At 40.2% G+C, this 20,767-nt stretch overlaps 1 long non-coding RNA gene across 1 annotated transcript in view; it reads right to left on the bottom strand.

Annotated features, from left to right (window-relative positions):
- Window positions 1-14,862, bottom strand: part of LOC309868175 — an 18,278-nt gene extending 3,416 nt beyond the window's left edge. Inside the window, exon 1 of the long non-coding RNA XR_014313548.1 lies at window positions 14,808-14,862. This is a non-coding gene — a long non-coding RNA (uncharacterized lncRNA). The remainder of the gene's footprint in view (window positions 1-14,807) is intronic.
- Window positions 14,863-20,767: the final 5,905 nt, after the last annotated feature.

The raw sequence follows: 20,767 nt of genomic DNA, 5'->3' as shown, positions 1-20,767 counted from the left end.
CAAATAAATAAATAAAAATCTTTAAAAAATAAAAAATAAATAAAAATATGCTTGATGACCTTACCATGAAAGAAAGAAAATCTACAGGGGTAAGAAGTCAATAAGGAATGAAAAGGCAGAACCATAGGTAGGTCCTGGTGATTTTACAGGCATGTTCTAACAATTCTTCAAAAAACAACCAATTCTTATCCTATATAAACTGGTATAGAAAATAGAAAAGTAGGGAAAAAATCTTCATATAATTTTATGTCATATGCTAAGCTCTACAGATACAAAGAAAGCATGCATAATAATGATTATAATTATTAATGCTAATACTAGTTCATAATGGAAGTTTATGACAAATTTCTTTAACCTGATAAGGGAAATCATAAAAAGGCCAAGAGCAAATATTAAACTTTATGGTGAAACTTGACAAGGATGTCTTTTGTGTCCACTTTTATTTGATATTATTCTGTAAGTCCAATTTAGCACAATAATGTTTAGAAGTAGATAAAAATGAAACAAGTAGGTAAAGAAAACCTAAATTGTCATTATTTGTGGGCAAAACTAATAGCTATTGAAAATGAACAGAATCTAAAGACAAACAACTAGAATGAACAAAAGCCCTCAAAGTTGCTGATATTGGATATCTTACGTAAAATGAATTCACTCTTATACATCAAAAGCAACTAAAAGATAAAATTTTCCCCAAGTTTTTATTTAAATTCCACTTAGTTGACATGCAATGCAATATTAGTTCCAGGTGTAGGATTTAGTGATTCATCACTTGCATACAACATCCAGTGCTCATCATTCCTTAATCCCCATTATTTGTTAAATCCATCCCAATCGCCCAGCCCTCCCCTGGTAGCCATCAGTTTGTTCTCTATAGTTAATACTGTTTCTTGGTTTGCTTCTCCCTTTTCCTCCCCATGTTCATTTGTTTTGTTTTTAAATCCCACATGTGAATGAAATTGTATGATATTTGTCTTTCTCTGACTTATTTCACTTAATCTAAAACTCTCAGGCTCCATTATGTCATTGCAAAAGACATTCTTTTTGATGGCTGAGTAGAATTCCATTTCTCTCTCTCTCTCTCTCTCTCACACACACACACACACACACACATACACACATCTATTTATATACACTATGTCTTCTTTATCCATTCATCAGTTGTGGACACTTGGGCTCTTCCCATAATTTGGCTATTGTTGATAATGTTTTTACAAACATTGGGGTCTATGTATCCTTTGAATTAGTATTTTTTTATCTTTTGGTCAAATACCTAATAGTACAGTTGCTGGGTCATAGGATAGCTCTATTTTTAACCTTTTGAGGAACCTCCATACTGTTTTCCACAGTGGCTGCACCAGTTTGCATTCCCACTAACAGTGTATGAGGGTTCCCCTTTCTCCACATCCTCGCCAACATCTGTTGTTTCCTGTGTTGTTAGTTTAACCATTCTGACAGGTGTGAGGTGATATTTTATTGTCATTTTGATTAGCTTCTTTGGAAAAGTGTCTTCTGCCCATTTTTATTATTTATAATAAAAATTCTAATTCTAATTCTAATTCAGGCATCAGAAATTTTGTTTGAGAGAGATCACAAGTAGGCATACAGGCAGGCAGAGAGAGAGAGAGAGAGAGAGAGAGAGAAGCAAGTTCCCTGCTGAGCAGAGAGCCCGATGCGGGGCTCAATCCCAGGATCCTGAGATCATGACTTGAGCCAAAGGCAGAGGCTTTATCCCACTGAGCCACCCAGGTGCCCCATATTTTAGATACTAATTCTTAAAGGATGAATTTTTAAAAATACTATTTACAGTATCAAAAACCCGTAATGGCAAAATCTGGAAGTGACCTAATAAATCTATAATGCTTAAGATCTTTACGGAGAATATCATAAAACTTTATTGGGGGCATAAAGGAAGATTCACATGAAATACAAACATGCACTGCATTCTGGATGGAAACTGAGAAATATCTAAAGTTTCCCAAAATTTATCTATAAAATTTAATGAAGTTTGGGAAAGTTTTGGGAAGGGGGTAAAAGAACAAGGTTGAGATTTAATGCAATGTCAGGTCACTTCAGACTATAAAGTTCTTGTGGGCCATGTTATGAGTTTTGGAATCAAAGATCAATGGAAGCCAAGAGAATTTTCAGTGGGATGAATCCTGATCAGGCTTGTAAAAGATCCCTCCCACTGCTATGTGAAGAATGAGTAGGAAGGGGCAGGGATGGACATGGAGAGATCACACTAGAGGTTGTATCAGGTGTCAGGGGATGTATGGTATTATGAAAGAGATATTTTAGCATGAGATATCTATAATGGGGAAAGGCCTCATGAGCAAAAATGTGTTTTGTTACAGCTCTTCCCATAATTTCACACAAGAAGGCTAAAGCTCCGAATGCACTGAAATTTTCAAAGATTGCTAAGGCCAACAAAAGCGGCCTGCCTCTTTATGTTTGGAGCTGGAGGGTCAAGGAAGGACACTGGCTTCAAATTTGGGTAAAAAAGAGTTGAGATGAAAGAGAGAATGCTAGAATCACTCGGGAGAGCTCTGTTCCCATTATATACATTCTGGCCACTCTAACCTTCTAATTCAGGCATCAGAAATTTTGTTTGGAGGACAAGCTTAGGTGAATTATTGAAAATTTAGTATGATAGCATATGAAAATCCAATCATATTATTGTCTTACTATGAATAAGAAAGGGTATGGGGACGCCTGGGTGGCTCAGTTGGTTAAGCAGCTGCCTTCGGCTCAGGTCATGATCCCGGCGTCCTGGGATCGAGTCCCGCATCGGGCTCCTTGCTCAGCGGGGAGCCTGCTTCTCCCTCTGCCTCTGCCTGCCATTCTGTCTGCCTGTGCTCGCTCTCTCCCCCTCTCTCTCTCTCTGATAAATAAATTAAAAAAAAATCTTTAAAGAAAGGGTATGCTGACCATTCTTGGGTGATGGGACAAAGGTTGTTGCACTTGTAAAGGCTGAGCTCTTTGCAACGCCCAGAAAAATTTGCTCTATTATGAGACCTTCAGTCGTCCATGAGGAGGTAACAGGCAGAGGGAAAGAAGGTGGCAAGCTTTAAGTCAGGGACAGCTGCAATTATGCTGGAGAGGACAGAGTAGGCACAAAGGGTGACAGCCTGGGCATCATGGAGTACAGGAGCTTCCTGCCTGGACACCCAAGGGAAGGGCCAGAGCTGGATAACAGCATCATGTGGGACCCAGGGCCTAGACTTCTCACCATTTTTCTAGCATTGTGTGGAGTAAGTGAAGGTGCCCCAAGAATGACTGAAGCTTTTTTAAACTCAGCATCCCTCTATCCTCAACCCCAGGCCCACTGAGAACATTGGCTGTAAAAATTCTGGAGCCTCTTTTTTAAGAACGGATCTTTCCTAAGGAGGACCCTTTTTGTAGGTTCTGAGTTTTAAAGTTTTCTCTAGTAACTTTGGAATGGCTTCCATTTATTACTCAGATACACTGAGATTCAATCTAGAAGAGATCTCCAGGCTCATCAAACCCTCACTTCAGAGATGAGACAGCCCAGTGTTTGGCCAAGGTCACATAACAAGAGTAAGATTTCCCTGGTACTAGAATTCAGGTCTCCTGCTTCCCTCTTCATAACTACATCCATCACATGCTTTCCACTTTAGTAAAGGTAACTTGATCCAGAAGCACAATATATTTCTAACCTCCTGCTATTAAATGTTAACTGCTTCTCAGTTTGCATTCAACTTACAGAATCACATCATGACTGTACAATGGGAGAAATTCAGCCCGATGAATTCTTTGCTTCTGGGCTCCCTATTGTTCTCACATACATTATTACAACCCCCAATGAGGAATTTGAGTTCCAGGGAGCCAGTGAAACAAATCCTGCAGAGTCATTACATCAGGTACAACAACTGGGGGATAAACATTCATAGAATACACGGTGCCTCTGGCAGGCTCACAGCTTGTATGGAAAGAGGCTTGTTCCTAGCAAAAGATATTGAAAGGGAAAATAACTTACTTTTGTTTTTGAATGAGAAAGAAGGCAAATTTAAAATGTGTTAGTGTGTGTCCTTGTGTATTTGTGTCTGGTCATTTCTTGCAAAAACATCCGTGTGTTACAGGTCATCCATATATAGGTCTATAGTAGTATTTCCCAAATGACTCTCATGGAGTTTGGGTCTGAGACACTTCATGAGAACACACACACACAGAGCCATAGCCTGTGCCTCCCTCTTGGAGTGTCACTATGCCCAGTTAGCATACTGAAGATTTTGGAGGTCCTTTCATTTAGTCCATTTGCAAGACTTCTTTGGCTACAGAACCCTTGTTAATTTTTTCCACTTAATATCCTTAGAATCAAGTTTTACAAAACACTCTTTGGATGGTGCTGGTTCATGATTACCCCCAGGAGTTTAACATTCTGGAGAGACATTTTGGGTCATAAAGGCTTTCTGTGGGGTCCCCTAAATACAGCTCTAGCTGTGAGCCCATCACCAAGGTGACCTCTTGACATCAGTAGAGGGCTTGCTTCTGGGCTCCCTACTGTTCTCACATACATTATTACAACCCCCAATGAGGAATTTGAGTTCCAGGGAGCTCTTACATCACAATGCAACAGACCTCAGCAGGCCTCCAGCCCCTGCTTTCATACAGACTCTGTCACCTGAGCAGAAACCTCAGCATTATTCTGTGTCAAGAGGTCCTGACCCTAAGTACCAGGAGTTCAGTCCATGGAAGATTTAGATATTTTACCCTTTATTCTTTTTTATCCCTCTTCATTCTTTTCTCCAGCCCCCCAAAGGCCATCTAATTTCTCTCCTTGTCATAGGCATGCAAAGTGACTTTGTTTTGAGCATGCCTTCAGGAGGACTCCCCCTTTACCCAAGCACCAAATACTTCGAACAAAGTGTTTCTACCAAACTGATGGAATGTTCCTCAAAGAAGAATTCTGATTACATTTCCCCATAACACCATTATTGGAACTACATGTTTATAAAAAGAGAGGGAAGAGGCCAATATAGTGCTTGTTCAGTGAATGCAAGTTCCTCTCTCCCTTCCTCTATCTGTTGGTCTAGAAATGCCATAATCAACTCTGGCTGCACATTAGAACCATGAGAAGACCTTTAAAAATACAGGCATCTGGGCTCAACTTGAGAGATTCTGATTTAAATGATGGATTCCATGCATCAATTTTTAAAGCACCCCAGGCTATTCAATTGTAGACATCAGGGTAGCGTTTTACTGATTTAGAACATGAAACCAATGAAGGTGAAAGATGCCATCACTTACTAAATTATCAGAAGAAACATTGAAATAGTCCACAGGCAACTAATACACCTGGTGACTCACAGCCTCTATTAAGCTATCTATTTGACCAGCCAAGCCTCTTCAGATACAGCTTTCCTACCAGATGCTCAGAAATGTGTGACAACATAGTGAATTATCTCCGCTTTTGCCCATTGAACTCCAACCCAGTGAGAAGAGGAAAATAAATCTAGAGCTTTGGGACACTTTCTTGATAGCTCTCATTAGTATGATTTCATAGTTAAAATTTTACAAACTGGAATGAATATTCAATCAGTTCCCATGCACCCAGTGCAGGGCACTAGTAACTACCACTAGTAATATAGCTTGAAAATCTCATCGTGATGGTTGATTGTTAGGGTTATTCCTTGTACCTACCATTTCAACCTGAGCTTCCTTGGAAGAACAGCTTAAAGCAAAGGGCTTGAGTATAATCCCAGAGATCAGGAGGGAAGGATAAGAAGAAAGTAGAAGGAATGTAAGGCGAGCTCACATGAGGATCTGTTAACAAGCAGGCTACCCCTGGGTGTGACGAATTGCTCAGTTCTTACCCAGTGGGAATGGGCACCAAGTATGCAGATCTTATTGCCCACAGAAAGCATCTGCTGCAGAGGGCTTTTTTGATACCCCCAGAGAAAGGTGGACTCATTTTGGGTATGTCAGCCAGTCCCTCTTGTCGCTTTACGTCTGTGCTGGACAATGGGCCCAACAAAAGTATGGTCATGGGGCAGAGACAGAGGCTTGCACAGGCTCCCTCTGATCCATGCTACTCACTGCATGCCTAATGTGCGAGGCAAGGAAATCAGCCAATCTTTTGGAACAAGCGGACTATAATAAACATCTTCCATTTTTGCGGGGACAGAAACTTGTCCTTACTGGAATTGATAATTTCATACGAACATAAGTCTGCTGTATATAGTATTTACACATAGTTGTATTACAACAACTACGGGCAAACAAAGGCAAGGTAAATAAAGGCCCAGACCACTGGAGATGACGGACAGTATCACCCGTCTCACCCACCAACCCATACCCATGTCCTCTCACCCACCAACCCATACCCATGTCCTCTTGGACACTGAATTTCCTAAAGCATGAATTTGATCATGTCATTCACTTGCTTAAAACTTTTTAATGGCTGCTTCTTGACATTACCATAAAAGTCCAAATTATTTATCTTAGCTGAAAGACTTGTTAAGATTTAACTTCTGCTTCTTTGGACTCTTTATCTTTTGCCACTTCCTTTCTTACAGTCAGTTCCAACAACACTGAACTACTTTCATTTCCTTAAAATGTAGCCAGGACTTTCTATGTGCTGCCCCTCAGCCTGAACCCTCCACCAGTTGATTAATGCCTACTCAGGAGGCAGAAAATGTTCTTGGACGTTTTCCTGCATGTTGCAAGATTGAGCTAGCATCGGTCATGCCCACCCACACTTCTAACTGTTACTGTAACACTCATTATGTCATATTGTGTATCCCCAGATGCCCTCTTAGATGATAAACTTCCCATATTCCCAACACTGAGCAGAAATTAGGCCTTTGGCAAATGTTGAAAGAATTAAAAAAAAAAAAAGAATTAATAGGTGAATTGACCATTTTTCTTTTCTTTCTATTAAATTATTCACTACTCCTTATGATCATTTGAAAAGAGAGTGTATGATCATTTAAAAAGAAAGTGTATTGGGCGCACCTAGATGGCTCAGTGGGTTGGGCCTCTGCCTTCAGCTCAGGTCATGATCTCAGGGTCCTGGGATCAAGCCCCGTATTGGGCTCTCTGCTCAGCGGGGAGCCTGCTTCCTCCTCTCTCTGCCTGCCTCTCTGCCTACTTGTGATCTCTCTGTCAAATAAATAAATAAACTCTTTTAAAAAAATAAAAAGAAAGTGTATTACCATTTAAAAAGATCCTAGCTAATAGGATCCAATAGTACATTAAAAGGATTATCCATCACGACCAGGTGAGATTTATTCCTGGGATGCAAGGGTGGTTCAACATTTGCAATCAATAAGTGTGATAGAACACATAAATAAGAGAAGAGACAAGAATCACACGGTCCTCTCAACTGATGCAGAAAACGCACTTGACAAAATACAGCATCCTTTCCTGATTAAAACTCTTCAGAGTGTAGGGTAGAGGGAACATTCCTCAATTTCATAAAAACTGTCTATGAAAAGCCCCCAGGAATATCATTCTCAATGGGAAAAAGCAGAGTGCCTTTCCACTGAGATCAGGAACAGGGCAAAGAAGCCCAATCTCACCACTATTGTTCAACATAGCACTGGTAGTCCTAGCAACAGCAATCAGACAACAGAAAGAAATAAAAGGACCACATCTTCCTTATCCATTCGTCCGTTGAAGGGCATCTTGGTTCTTTCCACAGTTTGGTGACTGTGGCCATTGCTGCTGTAAACATTGGGGGTACAGATGGCCCTTCTTTTCACACTATGGAATATTATGCCTCCATCAGAAAGAACGAATACCCAACTTTTGTAGCAACATGGACGGGATTGGAAGAGATTATGCTGAGTGAAATAAGTCAAGCAGAGAGAGTCAATCATCATATGGTTTCACTTATTTGTGGAGCATAATAAATAGCATGGAGGACATGGGGTGTTAGAGAGGAGAAGGGAGTTGGGGGAAATTGGAAGGGGAGGTGAACCAGGAGAGACTATGGACTCTGAAAAACAATCTGAGGCTTTTGAAGGGGTGGGGGGTGGGAGGTCGGAGTACCAGGTGGTGGGTATTAGAGAGGGCACGGGTTGCATGGAGCACTGGATGTGGTGCAAAAATAATGAATACTGTTATGCTGAAAATAAATAAAAAATAAATTTAAAAAAATAATAAAAAAAAGAAAGAAAGAAAAGGTATTCAAATTGGCAAAGAAGTAGTCAAACTCTCTTCGCAGATGACATGATACTTTATGTGGAAAACCCAAAAGACTCTATCCCCAAATTACTAGAACTCATACAGCAATTCAGTAATGTGGCAGGATACAAAATCAATGTACAGAAATCAGTTGCTTTTCTATACACTAACAATGTAATTGTAGAAAGAGAAATTAAGGAATTGATTCCATTCACAATAGCACCAAAAACCTTAAGATACCTTGGAATAAACCTAACAGAAGATGTAAAGGATCTGTACTCTAGAAACTACAGAACACTTATGATGGAAATTGAACAAGACACAAAAAGATGGAAAAACATTCCGTGTGCAGGGATCAGAAGAATAAACTTTGTTAAAATGTCTATGTTGCCCAGAGCAATCTATACTTTCAATGCCATCCTGATCAAAATACCAATGGCATTTTTCAAAGTGCTGGAACAAACAATCCTAAAGTTTGTATGGAACCAGAAAAGACCCCAAATCACCAACGAACAAGAAAAAGAAAAAGAAAAAGCTGGGGGCATTACGTTGCCTGATTTCAAGCTACGTTACAAAGCTGTGAACACCAAGACAGCATGGTACTGGCAGAAAAAGAAACATAGATCAGTGGAACAGAATAGAAAGCCCAGATATGGACCCTCAACTCTACGGTCAACTAATCTTCGACAAAACAGGAAAAAATATACAGTGGAAAAAAGACAGTCTCTTGAATAGTGCTGGGGAAATTGGACAGCTATATACAGAAAAATGAAACTCGACCATTCTCTTCCACCACACACAAAGATAAACTCTAAATGGATGAAAGACCTCAGTGTGAGATAGGAAGTCATCAAAATCCTAGAGAAGAACATAGGCAGTAACTTTTTGACATTGGCCACAGCAACTTCTTTCAAAACACATATCCGAAGGCAAGGGAAACAAAAGCAAAAATGAACTTTTGTGACTTCATCAAAATAAAAAGCTTTTGCACAGCAAAAGAAATTGTCAATAAAACAAAGAGACAACCCACAGAATAGGAGAAGATATTTGCAAATGACACTATAGATAAAGTGCTGGTGTCCAAGATCTATAAAGATCTATAAAGATCTCAAACTCAATACCCAAAAAATGAATAATCAAGTCAAAAAATGGGCAGAAAACATGAAAAGATGCTTCTCCAAAGAAGACCTACAAATGGCTGGCAGACACATGAAAAAATGTTCAACATCGTTAGCCACCAGAGAAATTCAAATCCAAACCACATTGAGAAACCACCTTATACTAGGTAGAAAGACAAAAAGAACAACAAATGTTGGAGAGGTTGTGGAGAAAAGGGAACCTTCTTACACTGTTGATGGGAAGGCAATTTGGTACAACCACTTTGGAAAACAGTGTAGAGGTTCCTCAGAAAGTTAAAAGTAGAGCTACTCTAGGACCCAGCAATTGCACTATGAGGTCTTTACCCCAAAGATATAGATATAGTGAAAAGAAGGGCCACATACACTCCAGTATTCATAGCAGCAAAGTCCATAATAGCCAAACTGTGAAAGGAGCTGAGATGCCCTTCAATAGACGGATGGATAAAGAAGATGTGGTTCATATAGACAATGGAATATTACTCAGCCATCAGAAAGGATGAATACCCAACATTTGCATCAACATGGGTAAACTGGAGGAAATCATGCTAAGTGAAATAAGTCAAACAGAGAAAGTCAATTATCCTATGGTTTCACTTATTTGTGGAACATAGGGAATAGCATGGAGGACATTAGGGGATGGAAGGGAAAAGTGAGGGGGGTTGGAATCAGAGAGGGTGACAAACCATGAGGGACTATGGTCTCTGAGAATCAAACTGTGGCTTTTAGAGGGGCTTTGAGGGGTAGGTGGGTTAGCCTGGTGATGGGTATAACAGAAGGCACGGATTGCATGGAGCCCTGGGAGCTATATGCAAACAATGAATTATGGAACACTACATTAAAAACAAGTGATGTACTGTACAGTTACTAACATAACATTATAAAAAATTATAAAAAATAAAAAATTTTTTGAAAAAAGTGTGTATTCTTTTTTCTTCATACACTTCTCCAAAATATTTAAGAAGTTAATGAAAGTATGAACAACATGAAATTGATTGAGAACTTTATGAGGGGTTAATTTTATATCATTGGGATTAATCTCTTATAGTCATTATGCAGGAAAAATAGACTAAATTTCATATATGTACTAAATGCAATAAGTCAGCAAAGAATGACAAATATACGACTTGTGGAATCCAAAAAACAAAACAAACCAATAATTTTTTTAAAAGCAGGCCATGAAAATATTGAGAATGAACTGATTGTTGCCAGAGGGAGAAAGGTGGCGGAGATGGGAAAAATGGGTGAAGGGAAGTGGGGGATATAGGGAGATTCTAGTTATGGAATGAGTAAGTCACAAGCATGAAAGGTACAGCACAGGGAATACAGTTGATGGCATTGTAATAGCAATGCATGGTAACAGAGAGCAGCCACATTTGTAGTAAGCATAGTATAGCATACAGACTTACTGAATCACTATGCTGTGCACCTGAAACTAATGTTACATTCTGTGCCAACTATACCTCGAAAATAAATAAATTTCATATATAGATTCCCAACTGTTTAGCTTTCTTCCTCATTTTTATATTTAAAAAATCCCGTGTTATATTTTTGTCATAATAGTGATTGCAAAGCTGATCACACTACCTCTTGACCATTTATCTCACCAATGGCCTGGCACTTTAAATGATATAATAATTAGAATGTAGACTTCATAGTGACTGATAAGAGAACAGCAATTCAATATGGTTGTTCCTTGCTCCACTGTCAAGACGGGGTCCTTAGGAGATAGTCATAGTTTCTTTCCCAGTAAAGTTATCTGCAATATATCGTAACGCATACACAAGTGTCTCCTGAAATTAGAGGAACAAAACTTCCTCAGTCTCCTGACCCAAGTGAGATCCATTTCTCAAAGCAGATCAGTCAAGTTTACACAAGAGAGAGGGAAGGGGGAAAAAAGCCTGCTTGAACAAAATGGAAACAAACCTTATCCAGTATGGTGGTTAGAGTCATAGACTTTGGACTCAGATATTTGAGTTCAAATCTTGTCCTGCTCTAGCTTCTCCAAACTTCAGTCCTTTTATGTACAATGGAGACAATCTGGCTCATAAGACTGTGGGAGGCATTAAGTAAAATATCAGATGTAGAGGACTCAACACATGGTACACTCTCATCATCTTCAGGGAGGCTATCACTGCTGAATTCCCAAAAACCTGGGACAATAAAGAATTTGATCAAAAGAGTCTCAGGAACCAGAATATTTAGAGAGGGATGAATGGAGTAGGGTGGATGACGAGGGTGAACAGAAGGAGGAACTGAGAGGGGGGTGAGAGAAATGGGGCCATTTTCTCCAGTTTTTATCAAACTGCAGCTTCCAATCTGGGGTTTAGAAATCTAGGTGATCATCCCAGGAGCCAGGAGTGCATAAATGAATTGTGATCAGCTCAGCTGTATTATGGCAAACATTCTCAGCAAACGGCAGAGGACAGATAGCAAAAAGATCCATGGTGAATGCGCTGCTCTTAAAGGACTTTCATAATTCACTGGGACACATGGGGATGTTTCGTGCTTTTGCCTACTCATAAACAGATAATAAGCACAGTGACTCATTTGTCAAGCAGAAAACGTGAACTTTTATAGTAAATCATCTCTTTGCTGCAAGCCTGGAGAAAACTGGAGGTTAATTTATCCTCAATTCATTTCAATGTTTGCATGGTGAAAGATACTGCCATATATGGAAAAGAGTCAAATGGGCTTTGGAACTTTTCCAGAGGTAAGAGTTATAAAAATTCATACCCATAAAGAATGCATATTAATATAGTTCTTATGCTCACATACAAAGGTTGAAATGATCAATATAAAATTAGTACTTCATTTTCCCCCCAAACACTTTTATATCCAATTTTTCATTTGTATCAAATAGCAATTACCATTAGATGGGCAGGGGAGATGCTATCTATCTCCACATTAAAAATGAGGAAATTCTGCTTCTGAGAGGTTATCTGGTTTGTTCAAGGTTTCAGGGAGCTAGTAAATGAAGGAACAAAAACTGTAACCCCAAACCAAGAAGACGCTCCAGTGGATGTCACCGATGCTGCTGTCACGTATGTTCACATCCCATGTGCGTCGAAAGATTTTTATTACAGATGTTTGGCAGGCAATGCTGCAGTATAGAAATTTAGACAAGGACATGTGTTCAGACATCTCATGGATATTCCCATGATTTGGACCTTGAGTAGAGTGCCTGCCTCTGATCTTTCCTGATACCACCTTTCAGGATGGACATTGTGGAAAGTGTCTGCTCTTGATGCAGAGGAGTCCATTTTCTCCCTTTTCAGAAATTAAATAAACCTACATCCCTTTTCATTGAGAATAATGCCAGGTGTGTGTCTGATGTCACAGGTGTATCTGGACCACACCATCTAGAAGGATACAGTCATAGAAACAGACTCTCTTCTCTCCTTCTCTGGATAACAACATTCTGATTTTCCTTTGAGAAGCTGCCCTCTCCTCTCCTTTCAGTCACCAAAATGAGGGTGTGACCACCCTACACTCTAGAAGCTGGCATAGTCTCTGAGAACGGACCATTGTGCACCTCTAACCATAGCGACTGTTCAAAGTGGGGAACAAGGGCAGGGGAACCAGAATCATGACTTTGGCCAAAACTACCAGGAACGAGACTCCATCCATTGGATTTTTTAAGCTGTGGATCCCAAGCCTGGAGGTGCCGGGAGCCCTCTCTGACATGACAGAAAATCTTTAACTACAAAAGGCAGAACAGGAAGATGGCAAAAATGTGCTCCTAGCAACATGAGTTGAGCATTTGATTTCAGCCAGACTTGAAATTGCCCCTGGACTTTTCCTCTCTGGGCCGATAACCTTTTCCCCCCTAGGACTGTGTGATTTGTCGTGGGCCTCCAGAAGAATCTGCAATAAAGGAAAAACTCCTGACCTGGGAGACGTGAAGCCTAGGCCAGTCTCTGTCATTGAAGTTTGGTAAATTATTTTGTGTCGCTGGGCTGAGATCCCTCTATTTATAATATTAGAAATCAGTACTGGATGTCCTTTAAATGCCTTTCTAGAGTTGAATGTGGAAGAGGAGAAACTGTGGTCAATCTTCCACCTTGGGATAGAACTAGGAAGAAAGTTATGTCTTTTCGTGAGCTCTTTCTCTGTTACTGGCACTTTCAGGATAGCAGAGGGGCAGACCTGTCCACCATCCAATAAAGGCTACTGCAGAGGAAGGCCTTGCCCAGACCTTGTTGGCCACACTGATGTTCCAAAGAGATGTCATCTCATCTTCCCCACTTCAATTCACTCAACCAAGTGCACCACATGATTTTCATATCTCTTCAAATCTAATCAGCAGACCAAATGACGGAGTAATTATTCAGTTCCTAACTCTAAGCAAGATGTGGTGTTAGGTACTATGATTATTAGCAGTCTGTTCTTATGTGTTTCCTCCTTGAAAGGACCAGATACATTTTCACCAAATGAATGCCAAAGACACAGATGAGCTTTGGAGTAAAGAGGAAGGAACATCTTGAAGAGTACTTAATCCTCCCTATTATCCACCCACCCATTCTTCTAGCACCCAATGACCAGGATATTGTTTCTGGGCTGTTCGTTGACAGTAGTTCTATTCTCTGCTATTGTTCCCAAGTGGATGAAACAAAGTAATATCTTCTTGGGGCACCTGGGTGTCACAGTCAGATGAGCATCTGCTTTCAGCTCAGGTCATGATCTTGGGGTCCTGGGATTGAGCCCTATGTTGGGCTCCCTGCTCAGTGGGAAGTCTGCTTCTCCCTCTGCCCTTCCCCCTGTTTGTACATGATTTCTCTCAAATAAATAAAATATATATTTTTTTAAAGATTTGAAAGAGAGTGAGAGAACATGCACAGAGGGAAAGGGAGAAGCAGACTTCCTGATGAGCGGGAGCCCTATGTGGAGCTTGATCCCATGACCCCAAGATCATGACCTGAGCTGAAGGTAGACAGTTAACTAACTGAGCCACCCAGGCACTCTAAAATAAAATCTTTTAAAAACAATATTCATTCATGAATTATGACTTTTTGATACCTTCCTCCTTTTTCCTGAGCAATAAACTAAGCTTTAATGAAGGATGGGCATTGAGAGAAGATCACTTATATGGGAATGGAAAGTAAATATTTTGGTATTTTCTAAATAAGATTCCTTTTACATCTAGAATATATAGAACTCTATGCTCATTTCCAGGAAGGGAGCCAAACATGGGCTTGAAGGACATACAGAGATGAATAAAACACGGTTTCTGCTCTCAAATAGCTTTTGACCTACTGGTGAGGATATAGCCACGGGCTTAAGGCATGGCAAAGAACCACATGTGGCCTGTACCACAGTGCTGTGAGCTCCGAGAGGTGAATGGCTATCCAGCTCCCTTAATTTGGCAGCTTTTAGTCTAATTACTTCTCATAAATTCTGCAAGTTAGGGACTACAGCCAGAAACGTGATTGGTCACAGTGTTTGAGCCTTGATGATTTCTGTCTTAGCGAACACAGGGTAGAACTGAACTTGAGAGTGGAAGGGACCCACAACTATACTCCTTACCTGTGGGCTGATTATCCGTGGTATCCTCACTGTGGGAGAAGCTGTCCCTTTATTCTGGGTAGGGGTAATTGATAAAGAAGATAAAGAAGGGGTAATTGATAAAGAAGCCCTGGAATAGGGCTGCATTATATTAGAGCAGGAGTTCTCAAAGTAAGACCCACCCACATTAGTTACTGGGGAACTTATTAGAAAGGTCCCCACTCTACCCCTACTGGATCAGAAGCTCTGGGATTGGGGATATAAAGGGAAAATTTACCCAGTTTTCCCCTATGGTGTATGTCTTATGTGACTTTTGTACTACTCACACAAAACACTCCACTTCTGACACTTTGGTTGCTCAGCATGTGAGCCCCCCCCCCCCCCCCCCCCCCCACCGCACAACCTCAATGGCAACAGGCAATTCTGCAACACCAGCTCCATATCCCACAATTTCACACTTTCTGATGCTTTCTACCTGGGGTAGGGTCAGACCCCGCTGGCGGAGGACTCAGCTCCACACGACTGCCCCCAACCATTTCAGATGCCGACAGCAGGCAGTAGGTCCCAGGTTACCCACAACTTCTGTTCAATTTGGCTAAAAAGGAGGTGCCTATAATCTCTTCTTGGGTTCCATTAATTTTCTAGAGTGGCTCCCATGATGGCTCTGGAGTACAAGAGGCTTACAGGCCCTTGTAGTGACAGGGGTGAGGCCAGGTTAAGCTGCTGAAACAGCATTCTATGAAAGTTAGGGGGAAAAAAAGTGTCTTCCTTAAGACATTTTCTTTCCTGTCACACTGATTTTATTAGAACACTTTGCTGCCAATGCTCTAAAGCTGCCATAATAAATGTACAAATCTATAATGTCTGTGAAATGAATGGTGCCCGTTAGACATAGGTTTCTTGTGCAGTGCTCAACCTGCTCAACTTTATGCTAATCTCTATTTTTGCACCACATTGATATACCTCATTATGAGTATGGGGTTTCTCCCATACTCAGAATGAGTTTCTCCCAGAAGCTTGCAACTGCCTGTAGGGAAAGCAGGTTACCAGCATTGACTATTCTCCCCCACCCACTCTGGAAGATCCTACTGCTCCCCTGGTCATGAAGTTCAACACTTGTCTCTGATGTATTTATTCTAACTCTTCTTTGTCTCCTCCCCACAGTCCATGGGTTCAGGAGGTTAGGCTTTTTAAAATTTCTTGCATAACAAGAGCTTTGTTTATATCTTATGTCCTCCCTTCCCTTGGCTTTTTGAAGACTCCAAGTTTAAGTCACCCAATCTAGTTCTTTATATGAAATGCGAGCTGAAGGAGTTTTAAAAATTCTTTTCTTTCTCCATAATGTCTAGCTTTCGAGACTCTGCTCACTAGTGACTCACAAATAATATTGACTTCCTTTTTCTAGCTAAAGTTCACCCTTTTCCTGAAGCATGAAAACACATCGGTTTTGCCTGGGCCCCTCAGATCAGTGGTATTTACTAGATTTGAAAACATATCAGGAGGGGGCTCCTGGGTGGCTCAGTGGATTAAAGCCTCTGCCTTCAGCTCAGGTCATGATCCCAGGGTCCTGGGATTGAGCCCCACATTGGGCTCTCTGCTCAGCAGGGGGCCTGCTTCCTCCTCTCTCTCTGCCTGCCTCTCTGCCTACTTGTAATCTGTGTCTGTCAAATAAATAAATAAAATCTTTAAAAAAAAAAAAGAAAACATATCAGGAAAGGTCTCAGGAAAATTGAATCATTTTACCTTTCTTTTGCAGAACCTTATCAAAGCCTGAAAAAAGAAGCTCAAAAACTCCAATGTCATGATTTTTTAATTTAATTTTTTTTTTAGCAATTACCTGATATAAGAGCCTTGGTAGGCATTTTTGAGTCCCAGCTTGTAGCAAGAAACAGTTTAAACCGTTATTATTATTATTATTATTATTTCGCCATTTACTAACAAGGGCTGCTAACTTCACGGGCTAGGTGCGTCCCCACTGCCGACTTCTTCTTTCTTCCGTGTGATGGCAAATCCCTAACTGCAAGATGACCATCTAGATTCCAGCACTGCAGCCGTGGGGCACATTATCCAGGGCAGAAGTAAAAGCCTTTGTCCCAGCATTACAAGCAGGTTAGGTAACATGCCCACCACTCAGCCCACCATTGGTCCAGGGCATTGGGCTGCTCTGATTGACTTAACTGAGGTTTGGAGGCCAAGAGCTACATGGATTCTGAAGGGAGTGCCATTTCAGTCAACCTGATGCACAGGCATCTGGGTCATTAGCCAGGATATACTCAATCTTATCAATGAGCCTTATGCCCCAAGATAGGGAGGCAGCAAAAAACCAGCGAGGTGTAAAGGACCATGACAGCTTAGATAACGTCCCTGGTAATTGTTAGCCTCTATTTTCTTAGCCTCCTGTAATCCCTCTCTGATTCTGATATAAACCTGAAAGAGGAGGGCATCCCAGGAATGACGAGGTTGGAATTTCCTATAGCTTGGTGATATCTGGGCTGGGAGTTACAATGAGGTTGACTTAAAGAAAAGGCAGCAATATTTTTCTGTAGCACTGAATCAGTGAACAAACTCATGGCATTGTGGAGTCTTCAATAAGAGCAAGTCAATTTTTTAACATCTTACTAAAAGTTTTAGGCAATGAACATCTTAAAATTTCTTGAGTAAGGGATGATAGATGGAAATCAACATGACACTTCCTGTTTTTATCCATTTAAGATGAGTAAAATGTCATTGATAATATGTGCTTCTGTTTTTTTTTTTAAAAATTGAAAGATTGTATTTATTAGAGACACATAGAGAGTACAGGAGTGGGGGGCGGCAGGCAGGGGGAGAAGCAGTTTCCTCGCCAAGCAGGGAGCCCAATGTTGGGGCTCAATCCCAGGACCCTGGGATCATGATCTGAGCTGAAAGCAGATGCTTGACTGACTTAGCCACCCAGGAGCCTCTATCATTTCTGTTTTAACAAATTTAACACATGTTAATTAAGGCTTTCTTAAAAGGAAACTCTTTCTCTTTAAACTTATTTTCCCGTATAATCTTAAAAAAAGTTTTCAACCCCAAATACAAATTCTTCCAAGGATTTCAGATACTCAACTTCAGGGTTAGGACAAAGGGTGAAATTGTACCATTCTTGGTTCACTCCACTAATTGACTTATTACTTATTCACCCAAAAGGCAATCTTGATCACCAGTGAGAATAACGTTTACAGTAGTTCTTTTAGGGGCCAGAACAAGATCTGTAGAGCAAGGAGAGTCTCTGCCTATCTCAGACACTGCTTTGCTTTGGCAATCGTTTAATCCAGGGAAGATGGGGCAAGTGCTATAATCCAGCAGGTTCTCCTTTCCCGTAGTCCCTTTGAACACAGAAGTCACACTTTCCCTTCTTGGGTGAACTTCCAGGGATGTCACTGAAGGCCTTTCCCTGAAGATTCACAGCAGCATTCCTTAGCATCAGCAACTGTCAATTCCACGAAAGGGTGAATGGCATGAGAAAGGATATTGTTCAGTTATCAATGTTTTTAAAAACACTAATAGAACCTAATAGATCTGGCAGTCATGTTCAGACTTCCAAAGGCTCATGGTACCCTCTCTGAGGCATTTCTACAAAGTCATTTTTAGTCCATTATTTTAATCCTTTGAGGTGATATAATTAACTGTGAAATGAAATCAGGTTTTCCAAGTTAATCCATTTATAAGTAAGTGTCAATAGTCTTGGGACCAAGACCAGAGATTTTATAATAATTTTGAAAAGATTTCTGTTAGAAGGATGTTTATGAGTTCCATTACACATCCAAGAAGGATCAATGCAGTGACGAGAGCTCACGTTAATATTTTTCATAGCACTGGCAAGTCAAATCATTGGAGAGCAAGATTTCCTGATTGTATTTGATTCAAAATTTATTGAGCACACATTCCCTAGATAACAAAATTTATATTTTTATTCTCATACTTACACCAAACAATATGGAGACTTTCTTAGCTCATTTCTTTATTGGCTTGCTTTTTTCAACGCATAATTGCAACATCATTTGAGGAATCATAACCTATTTCTTAAATGTGTAAAAATTCACTGATGTTTCATAAAGGATTTGAGAAAATTATAGGCAGAAGCAGCAGATTGTAGGCCATTACATATTTAATGATATGCAAATACTGTTAAATGATGACTGCATTACTCTTCTTTGGGGAGGAACAGGTTCCACAATTCAACATAATGTACATTTTTAGTGCTGAGATATATCAATAATAAATTTGAAATGGAAAATCATACATATATGGAATTACATCTTGAATTTCGTAGATAATAATTTTATTATAGTAGACAAAATTGCAAACTTCTGATAGCTCAAATATTTTGTTTCTACTTATGTGAAAGGGGATGAGTATTTTCTAACACGGGTAAGATAACCAAACAAATTATCCATGTTGTATCCACATCCTGCAGAAATTACACAGTTAGGTTCTCTTACATGTGGACTGACTAATTCTGAGCAGCTGGAAAAAATGATACTAAAATGATACATGGAGTTTAAACCAAGTGAAATTACCTGACCGATACTAAGGTTGCCGGAAAGCAGGAAGACAAAGAATACAAACTGAATTTCACCATTTCCTCTCCTTCGTTTCTAATGTATAGGGGATATTTCTTGTTTCTTGGGTAGAACATCACCATTACACTACTCTGCCCTTTGGGAGTGACCGTGGGAGGGGTGGAGGGAGTGGAAATACAATGTTCTAAATAGAACATGATCGACATCTAGTGGCCACAGGCAAGGCGTCTGTGTGATTTTTCTTGGCCAGCGACAAATGATGTAGCAAAAAAAGGATCTTTGGAGGAGAAAAACTCTCATCTCCTCCATGGCTTTTTTCTCCCTCACCCAAGTTTGACCCAATTTTGCCACGGTCTGCTTATTCCTGCAAACAAGGGGCATTCAGCAAATGCAACTAAATAACATGAACTTAATCACGTTGTGCTCTATCTTTAAGCTTTACGAAATGCCAAAGAATAAAAGAAATGAATGGTCATTAAAAAAAAAAAAAGTTGAATCCAATCAAGTGTTTATATTATGAACAAAGAACAACACAGGACATTCCTGCTTTCTTTTAAATTAACCTATTATTCTCCCCCATAGGTGTCTGCCCAGAAGATGTAAAAAAAAAAAAAAAAAAAAAAAAATCCCAGTCAGAACTGGATTTTTCCAGAATACCATTTTCCAGAATAGTCCTTGGTAGCCACTTCTGCCTGAGGAAAGAGACGGGAGTAGGGATTGGCAGGGAGGATCTTGACAATGTCTCTCCCCACCCCTGACTTCTGATCTAGTAAACAACAAAATGAAAACACCCACAAGGAGAATTATTTCAGAAATTAAGGAGGTAGTATGTGTTCTCCTCATTGGTACTAGGCATCTTACGCAATAGCACAAACACATGTTCAAAGATCCCGGGAATTTTCGTTGGTTTGTTTTTGTGACACGGGACAGGTTGTTTGTATCTGAGAATAAGTGTTATTCGTGTGTGGGTGTGTCTGTTGGAGGAACAGCCTACCGATTCACCGCAGGGTCACCAGATGGACCTGGACAAAGAAGTCTATTATCACAAAGGCCTTCTTGGGTCAAGGAGTTACAGTAGCCATTGTGTTTCCATAGCAACCTGTGGATGGGCTCAGCCAGGAAGGAACAGAGGCCCCATGCATAAATGACAGAACGATGACAGTAGTGTCTAGACTAAAGGAAACCCAGGGTGAGATAAAAGTGTTGGAAAAAGAAATGCTTATATGCCATGCACCACAGATTCTATCTTACAGTTGGTACTGCGTATTTCTAAATAAGTAAGTCAAGTTCACAAGGTCAACAGAGGCAATTGGCAAATAATTGTTTATCTGATCCTAACATTTAGGAATGAAAACATGTCTTGGGGAGAATTTATGGCTTAAACTGCAAAGAGAAAATGAAATAATTGATGTTGGGGAAGCAGATTTGCTCAGA

Source organism: Mustela nivalis, assembly GCF_964662115.1.
Source record: "Mustela nivalis genome assembly, chromosome: 6".
NCBI lineage: Eukaryota > Metazoa > Chordata > Mammalia > Carnivora > Mustelidae > Mustela > Mustela nivalis.
This window is presented reverse-complemented; position numbering and strand designations above follow the sequence as displayed.